Below are 9,865 nucleotides of genomic sequence, written 5' to 3' on the forward strand. Positions count from 1 at the left end.
CCTTTAGAGGCAGGGACAAATTCTCCAAAAGGTACTCAACTTTATGATAAGGCTCAGGGATGCACAAAGTTGGATTTTAAGCAAAATTTCTGCTGCTGGGATTCGCTTTAAATTCATCCTCAGACACAAACCCTTCTAACAAAGACAAAAGTACCTAGGATGGCCAACATATATTCACACCAACTTGTCACCACCTCCCCCTCCCCAGAAGTTTCCTAATTTAGTTTGTTCAACTAAGCACTCTGAACTTTAAAAATCAAAATTTAGGCATTTCAACTTGAGAAGAACCTATCATATCAAGCAGCAATGGTGGAAAAGCTCTTCTGAAAGAATAAATCATGGTGTTTTGGGGCACCTGGGTGGCTCAGTCATTAAGCGTCTGCCTTCGGCTCAGGTCATGATCCCAGAGTCCTGGGATCGAGCCCCGCATTGGGCTCCCTGATCAGCGGGAAGCCTGCTTCTCCCTCTCCCACTCACCCTGCTTGTGTTCCCTCTCTCCCTGTGTCTTTCTCTGTCAAATAAATAAATAAAATCTTTTTTAAAAAATCACGGTGTTTTTCTTTCTTAAGACGAAAACTTTGCTAAAAATAACAGCTCCTGAAAATGATGAAATGCACAAATATCTTCTAATCTTGAAGCTTCCTTTTACCTGTATGGTAACAGAAGATACCTTTCCTTTATACTTGGAATAATTACAAGTAATTTATTTGAGCAGCTTGATTTCATGCTGTGCAATGACCAATAAGAGAAGCCTCAAAACCAACTTTTACAAAGGGAGAATGCCGAGGTTAGTATGAATTATTATATAGTGAATTATTATATAGTTTGTGTATATATATATCTATACACACACACACACACACACACATATATATAAAGTTTGGAAGCTACCAGAGTAATCAGCAGAGGAAACAGGATGAGCTCTCAGCCTCAGTTAAGTGGGAACAAGTGAAACTTGAACTGGACCATGTGAAGTCCTGTCAGAAGATTGTTCTGGTTGCTCTCCACCTAAGGCTGTCCTCTTGGGCACTGCTTATTTAGAAATGCACAATGACAGAGGTGTTGGCTAGGTTCAATTGATGTTTAAACTATTAATGTGTGAATTCAACCAACTACCTGGTAGATCTATGAGCTGAGGATATAAAAATGCATGACTTAAAGGCAGAAGCCTAGCCTGCTGTGGGAAGACAGGAATTCTCATAGGTTGCCAATAACAGGGAATCTGACAATATCTACAAAATCACAGCCATCCACTTCTGGCATCGCATATACACCTACACCAGTAAGAAAGGGCACAGGCACAGATGATTACTCATTGCAGCTTCATGTATAAAAGACTGGAAAAAAATCCAAGTATCCAGCGACCCCAAACAGGCTGAATAATCTACAGCCATACACTAGAGTACTATGCAGCGATAAACAACAATGCCGATCTTTGCGGATATGGAGGGCGCTGAATTTTTCCTACAATGCAAAAACAAGGTGCAAGAGTGTATACTGTGTGCTACTTTTGGTGCAAGAAAGGGGAATATAAGCATATCTACTGTTTGCTTGGTTTAGCGCTAAGAAAACTCTAAGTATAAACCAACCCAAATAAATAAATAAATAAATTCACACACACCTTCTCTAATGAAGGAAGCAAGATTTTTCTGCATATATATGCATTTTCTACCATTCTTAATTCAAGACGCTGTAAATACTGCCTATCTACATATAAGCGCCCTCGTGAGCCCAGAGTAACAGGGACAAGTCGGAGAGAATTCGAGTGCAGCACCTGGTGTTGCTCAGGGAAAGAAGAGTCTGGAAGGGCGAGGGCAGCGGGCGCCAACCCCTGACCCGCACGCTCCTGGGTGGCACAAGCCTCCCGGAGCTGCGGAGTCAGGGACACCCTAGCGCCCCCCACTGCCACCTGGGTCTGTCCCCCACGGCCTCACCACCCCCCGAGACCTCCCGTCATACCATGGTGGTCGCCTCCTAGTCGCACGCCGGATTTCACCTCCTCTCAGTGCAATGCCACGCGCCCAACTGCCTGCCAGCCACGCCGCGTCCCGCGTCCTGATTGGCTCGCTGCTCTCGCGAATGCCATTGGCTCCGACCGCTTCAGGGGGCGGGTCCCAGGTCAGGCTCTAAATCGTGATTGGCTATTTTCTTGACCGGCGAAATCGCTTTTGATTGGTCATCACTTTGGGCGGGAAGTGGCGACCTGGTGGTGGGAATGCAGAGGCTGAGCGTCTTTTGGAACGTTGGCAGGAAGCTGTAGGACTAATGCCCGCTTAGGGAGGGGTGGCCGCGGGGCGCCCCTGATTAGGGGTGGAGGCCATGCTACCATAGCTTACCCCGCCCGAGCCCCATATGTTCGTCTGTAAAGTGTAGTCTTCCTACATTTTTAGTTTTTACTTGTACAGGTATATTGGAAGTGACAAGGGCTATTAACGGTGAAAGGGTTTTGCAGACTTAAGCTTGAGCAGATACATTTAAGGGTTATTTCGTTAGTAGCCTTTTACTGGTGCTGATGTTAGTATCCTGGACTGGTAAGAATTTTTAAGTCCTGGGTCTCTCAGGGCCATATGTAACAGGACTTCTGCAAGAAGAGGATATGATGTGGGCCACGTGACAGGTTCTCTGCAGGAAGTGGCTGGGGAGCTCTAGGAAAGCGGGAAAGGTTAGTTCCGCCTTCTGGGAGACAGGATCTACCAAGGTCTCAAAGGTAAGTCTCGCGAGTTTTCCAAACAGCAAAGAGGCATAGATGGCGTGGGCAGAGCGGGCCTGCGGACAGGGAGGTCTGAGAGCTGCAAGATTCAGCCAGGAGCACATGGACTGCGGAGAAGAAGGTGACATTGAAGGTTCTGGGTGGGGCCGGCATGACCGTGGCCAGACCAAGGAGTTTGGCTTTACTGGGTGGGTTGGAAACCAGCCACAGATGCAAATTGGATTGGCCAGTTAGGGAGTGCATACGGCCACAGGGTGAGGATCGGGGCAGGAGACCCCACATTGCAGAAAGCCAAAGAATTACCCACCCACCCACTCGCACATCTTGGTTAAAGGAAACACAGAATTTGCAAGGTTCCTGGAAGGGAGTTTGATGACCTCCATTCACTACCCCATTCCTGCTGCTGGTCCATGGGAGAGTCTATGTTTACCCTACAGAAGAAAAGAGCCGCTTCTCTTGGCTCTTCTAAGTACTACCTGAATGAACTAGAATTTTCATATAGAAGGCAGGACCAAAAAGGAGTTAAATATTGAGAATATAATAAATAAATAAATAAATACAAAATATATATAGTAATATAAACATAGATCACATTATAATAATTTATAAATATAATGTAAAAATTTTCAAAAACACAGATGCAAAATGCAGATTTCCTGCCCTACCTACCACTTCTAGGTCAATTGAGGTATGAGGTAATGTTCACAGGGGCAGTTCAAATGGTCTGGGTTTGAGCAACACACCCACCATGCATTCAGTGGGAACAACTTTCTGGCTCCACGCTCCTCCCTTGCTTTGGCAGATTTCAGATAGAGTGTGGTCTGGGGGTAAGAAGAATTAGTGTGTTGAGAAGAGTGTATTGACGTAAGAAAATGTCGGGGTGTGTGGCTGGCTCAATCAGTGGAGCATGTAACTCTTGATCTCAGGGTGGTGAGGTCGAGCCCCACATTGGGCAGGGCGCCTACTTAAAAATAATAAATATATATATATATATATATATATATATATATATATATACACACTTGCAGATTCCAGAAGTGCAGAGGTGCAATTGAGTGGCGGCAGGGTCAGGGTGTGGGGTGAGGAAGGACAAGTCTTCTGTCTAGGGTCACAAAACAGCAGGAGATAGAGAGCAGGGTAGCAAGCACCTATTATTCATAAGGTGGTTAGGGTGGAGGTCACTAACTTTTCCCGGACTTAACTCTCAGTAAATATTTCTGTTTTATACATATTTTTTTAAAGATGTATTTATTTATTTTCACTAATGGCTAATGATGACAAGAATCTTTCCATGTGCTTATTGGATGTTTGTATATTTTCTTTGGGGGAAATGCCTACTTAGATCCTTTACCCATCTATATTTATATATATTTTTTTATTGTGTAGAGTTGACATACAATGTTACATTAGTTTCAGGTGTACAACTTAGTGATTTGACAAGTTTATATATCATGCTATGTCCACCACAAGTATATCTACCATCTATCTGTTCCATTACTGATCCTTTACCCATTTTTTACCCCTCCCCCCATGCTTTTTTTTTTTTTTTTAAGATTTTATTTAGGGGCTCCTGGGTGGCTCAGTCAGTTGGGCATCAGCCTTCTGCTCAGGTCATGATCCCAGGGTCCTGGGATCAAGTCCCACATCGGGCTCCTTGCTCAGCAGGGAGCCTGCTTCTCCCTCTCCCTCTGCCTGCCATTCCCCCTGGCTTGTGCTCTCTCTCTCTGTCAAATAAATAAATAAAACCTTTAAACATTAAAAAAAAAAGATTTTATTTATTTATCTTTTTTTTTAAAGATTTTATTTATTTATTTGAGAGAGAGAATGAGATAGAGCATGAGAGGGGGGAGGGTCAGAGGGAGAAGCAGACTCCCTGCCGAGCACGGAGTCTGATGCGGGACTCGATCCCGGGACTCCAGGATCATGACCTGAGCCAAAGGCAGTCGCTTAACCAACTGAGCCACCCAGGCGCCCCAAGATTTTATTTATTTATTTGAATGAGAGAGTGAGTGAGAGAGAGAGAGCACAAGCGGGGGGGGGGGGGGGGCGAAGGAGAGGGAGAAGCAGACTTCTGAGAAGGCAGCACACGGGCTTGATCCCAGGACCCAGAGATCATGAGTGAGCAGAAGGCAGATGTTTAACTGACTGAGCCACCCAAGCGGCCCTCTCCCCCCAAGTTAGGCTACTTATCTTTTTATTGTTGGGTTGTAGGAGTTCTTTATATATTCTGGATACAACCCCCTTATCATATATATGATTTGCAAATATTTTCTCCCATCCTGTGGATTATTGCCTTTTCATTTTCTTGATGGTGTCCTCTGAAGGACAAAAGTTTTAAATTTCAATGAAGTCCAGTTTATCTATGCTTTTCTTAGGTTGCTTGAATTTTTCGTGTCATATTTTTAAAAAATCATTGCCTAACCCATGGTCATGAAGATGTACACCTCTGTTTTCTTCTAAGAGTTTGTTGAGAGTTTATCTAAACTAGTCCATAATGTTGCTGCCTCAGCAACTATTTTTGTGTGGCTAAGGAGCCTGCAGGGGCCTTAAACTGATACTGATCCCTCCCAAGAGTATATGCTCTAGATAACAGCCCACAGAGTCACAAGTAAATGTAAGTTCCTGATACGACTCTCTTAATTGTCCTTGTGATAAGCATTCTCCAGGCATCGCCCAGGGCCTTCCCCTTGTGCACTCTTTAGATAAGACCTCTGCAAAGTTTGCCAAAACCTGAAATGACCAATCCAGCCTTAGCCTGGGAACCTCAAAGCACTCCACCTATAGACCTTAATAAAGGCATGTACCCCGGGTTCTGCCGAGCTCTCTGCCTGACCCTGCCTTAACCTCCTGGGGTGGCCCTTCACGGTATGCTATGTACTCCCTCTAGGACCTGTGAGTAATAAACTTCTCTATTTCAATTTTTTTATGACCTTCTTGAACCTAGGCTCACCATCCAGTGCCTCCAGGGCTCTACTTAACACATGTTAAGGGGTGCCTCGGTGGTGCAGCCAGTTAAGTGTCCAGCTTTGCACTCAGCACAGAGTCTGCTTAAGTTTCTCTCTCCCTTTCCTTCTGCCCCTCTCCCTGCCCCACGCTCGTGCACCCACTGTCTCTCTCTCCCTTTCAAATAAATAATCTTTTTTTTAAAATGTAGTTTAACAAAGTCACAATAGAGTTTTATAATTTCAGCTCTTACATTTAGATCTTCGGTCCATTTTGAGTTAATTTATGTGTGTGATGTGAGGTAAGGGTCCAACTTCATTCATTTGCATGTGGATATCCAACCAGTTGTCCTATCACAGTTTGTTGAAAAGACTATTCTTTTCCCACATTGAATTAGTTTGCAACGATTGCCAAAAATCAATTAGCCATCAAAAGAATGAGAAGACAAGCCATAGACTAGGAGAAAATATTTGCAAGACATATCTGATAAAGGACTGTTATCCAAAATATACAAAGAACTCTTAAACTCAACAATAAGAAAACCAACAACCTAAATAAAAATGGGCAAAAGACCTGAACGGACAGCTACCAAAGAAGATATACAAATGACAAATAAGCATATGAAAAGAAGCTCAACATCATAGGTCATTAGGGAACTGCAAATTGAAAAAACAATGAGATACCACTATACACCTATTAAAATGGCAAAAATCAAAATACTGACATTACCAAATGTTGCTGAGGATACTGAGCAATAGGAACTCTCATTCATTGCTGGTGGGAATGCAAAATGTTACAGCTTGGCAGCTTCTTTTTTTTTCTTTTGCAAGTCTCAGGGGACTTTTTATTAGCAGCCATGCTTGAAGGGAACCCCAAGCTGTAGTACTTGCTGTTATCTTACACCGGTCGCCCCTTCCGTTTCCTTTCTCCTCCCTAACATAGCATGACTGCATTTTACATCAGTTTGAATTACACAAATCTAAAATAACATATTAAACCCTCACTTTGCAAAAAATGTGAAAATTAGTTGAATGTCACAAATCTTAAAAATCCATAAAATGTTTAATTACAAAACTAGAAGGCCAAGTCCCTGCCAACAGCTGCAGCAACTTTTAGCTGGTAAACAGTACACTCAGCCTTCTTTGACCAATTCAGTCTAAAAACACGTAGGGAGTGAATTGCACGGCGTCTTCGGGGAAGCCTCTGGCATACAAAGCAGCCTAATGCAGCACATTGCTCCTGAGGCCCATCCCCAGCTCCTGCCGACGAGAGTTCACAGGATGGTGTGGCTGCAGACAGGTGCATCCCGGTCATCTACCTGCCGACGGCATCACAGGGCTGCACCATGGTGACAGCAGGAACCGCAGCCTGAGTCTGTCTGTTCCTGCTCTGTGAGGCTAAGACGCCTGGGGCTCTGGCCACACCCAGGGACACAGCTGACCTCAGAGAGGGAGAGCCAGCAGTACACATACCAAGCTTTCACTGCTAGTTTCATTCAAACCCCATTCCAGTTCAGAAAGGTTCAACTTTGCTTCAGGTTATTTCATGATTTCGTGTGGGCTGCGGAATTCTCATGGTGTTTGTCCCAGCTTGGCAGCTTCTTAAAAGACTAAGCATATTCTTACCATATGATTCAAGAATCACACTCCTTGGTAAAGGCATATCTTGTTTTATTGTGCTTCACTTTATTGAGTTTTTTATAAATCTTATAAATTGCATTGAGCATTGCCACCCTTCATTGAGCACATCTATCAGTGCCATTTTTCCAACAGTATTTACTCACTTTGTGTCTTTTGTCACATTTTGGCAATTCTCATAATATTTCAAACTTTTTAATTATTACTGCATCCAGGGGCGCCTGGGTGGCTCAGTTGGTTAAGCGACTGCCTTCGGCTCAGGTCATGATCTTGGAGTCCCTGGATCGAGTCCCGCATCGGGCTCCCTGCTCGGCGGGGGGTCTGCTTCTCCCTCTGACCCTCCCCCCTCTCATGTGCTCTCTGTCTCTCTCATTCTCTGTCTCAAATAAATAAATAAAATCTTTAAAAAAAAAAATTATTACTGCATCTGTTATGGTGATTTGTGATCAATGATCTTTGATGTTACTATTGTAATTGTTATGGGGTGCCACAAACCACGCCCATATAAAATGGCAAACTTAATCAATAAATGTTGTGTGTGTTCTGATTGTTCCACCAACTGGCTGTTTCCCTCTCTCTCCCTCTCCTCAGGCCTCCCTATTCCATAAGACACAACAATATTGAAATTAGGCCAATTAAAACCCTGCAATGGCCTCTAAGTGTTCAGGTGAAAGGAAGAGTCATGTATCTCACTTTAAATCAAAAGGAGGGAATGAGTAAGCTTAGTAAGCAAGGCATGCCCAAGGCCAAGATAGGCCAAAACCCAGTCTCTTGCACCATACAGTTGGCCAAGATGAGAATGCGAAAGAAAAGTTCTAGAAGAAAGTTCAAAGTACTACTCCAGGGGCACTTGGGTGGCTCAGTCAGTTAAGTGTCTGCCTTCAGATCAGGTCATGATCCCAGGGTCCTGGGATTCAGCCATGCATTGGGCTCGCCACTCAGCGGGGAGTCTGCTTATCCCTCTCCCTCTGCCCCTCCCCCTTCATGCTCTTGTGCGTGTGTGTGCTCTTTCTCTCTCAAATAAATAAATAAAAATATTTTTTTTAAAAAAGTGCTACTCCAGTGAATACACGAATGATAGAGAAATGAAAAGACACAGCTTTATTGCTGATCTGGAGAAAGTTCTAGTGGTCTGGCTAGAAAATCAAACCAGCCACAACATTCCCTTAAGTCAAAGCCTAATCTGGAGCAATCCCCTAACTCTCTTCAATTCCATGAAGGCTGAGAGAGGTGAGGAAGCTGCAGAAGAAAAGTTTAAAGCCAGCAGAGGTTGCTTCATGAGGTTTAAGGAAAGAAGTCAGCTCTATAACTTAAAGTGCAAGGAGAAGCCACAGCAAGTTTTCTAGAAGATTACCTAAGGTAATTCATGAAGGTGGCTACACTAAACAATAAGGAACAGCTTTTTATTGGAAGAAAATGACCTCTAGGACTTTCATAGCTAGAGAGGTGAAGTCAATGCCTGGCTTCAAAGCTTCAAAGGACAGGCTGACTCTTATTAGGGGCTAATGCGGCTGGTGACTTTAAATGGAAGCCATTGCTCATTTACTATTCCAGAAATCCTATGGCCCTTAAGAATTATATTAAAAGAAAGAAAGGAAGGAAAGAGAGGAAAGAAAGAAAGAAAGAAAGAAAGAAAGAAAAGAAAAAAAGAAAGAAAGAAAGGAAAGAAAGAAAGAAAGGAAAGAAAGAAAGGAAGGAAGAAAGAAAAGAAAGAAAGAAAGAAAGAAAGGAAAGAAAAGAAAGAAAGAAAGAAAGAAAGAAAAAGAAAGAAAGAAAGAGAAAGAAAGAAAGAAAGAAAGAGAAAGAAATAAGGAAGGAAGGAAGGAAAGAAGTGGAGCGCTTGGGTGGCTTAGTCAGTTAAGCATCTGACTCTTGGTTTCGGCTCGGGTCGTGGTCTCACAAGTTGTGAGATGGGGCCCCACATCGGGTTCTGCACTCAGTAACAGCACAGCTATTTACAACGTGGTTTACTGAATACTTTAAGCTTACAGTTGAGACCTCCTGCTCAGAAAAAAGAATTCCTTTCAAAATATTACTGCTCATTGACAATGCACCTGGTAACCCAACAGCTCTGATGGAGATATACAATGAGATTAATGTTGGTTTCATGCCTGCTAACACAACATCCATTCTGCAACCCATGGATCAAGGAGTCATTTCAACTTTCAAGTCTTATTTAAGAAATACATTTCATAAGGGAGACTGGGTGGCTCAGTTGGTTAAGCATCTGACTTTGGCTCAGGTCATGATCTCAGCGTCCTGGGATCAAGCCCTGCATTGGGCTCCCCGCTGAGCGGGGAGCCTGCTTGTCCCTCCCCCTCTCCCTCTGCCTTTCTCCCTGCTCATGCTTTCTCTCAAATAAATAAATAAAATCTTAAAAAAAAAAAGAAATACATTTCATAAGGCTATAACTGCCATATATAGTGAGTCCTTTGATGGACCTATGTGAAGTAAATGGAAAACCTTGTGGAAAGGACTCACCATCCTAGATATCATTAAGAACATTTCTGATTCATGGGAAGAGGTCAAAATATCAACAGTAGTTTAGAAGTACATTCCAACCTTCATGCACAAC

The sequence above is a fragment of the Mirounga leonina genome, unplaced genomic scaffold (assembly GCF_011800145.1).
Source record: "Mirounga leonina isolate KUSES-001 unplaced genomic scaffold, KU_Mleo_1.0 Mir_481, whole genome shotgun sequence".
Lineage (NCBI taxonomy): Eukaryota > Metazoa > Chordata > Mammalia > Carnivora > Phocidae > Mirounga > Mirounga leonina.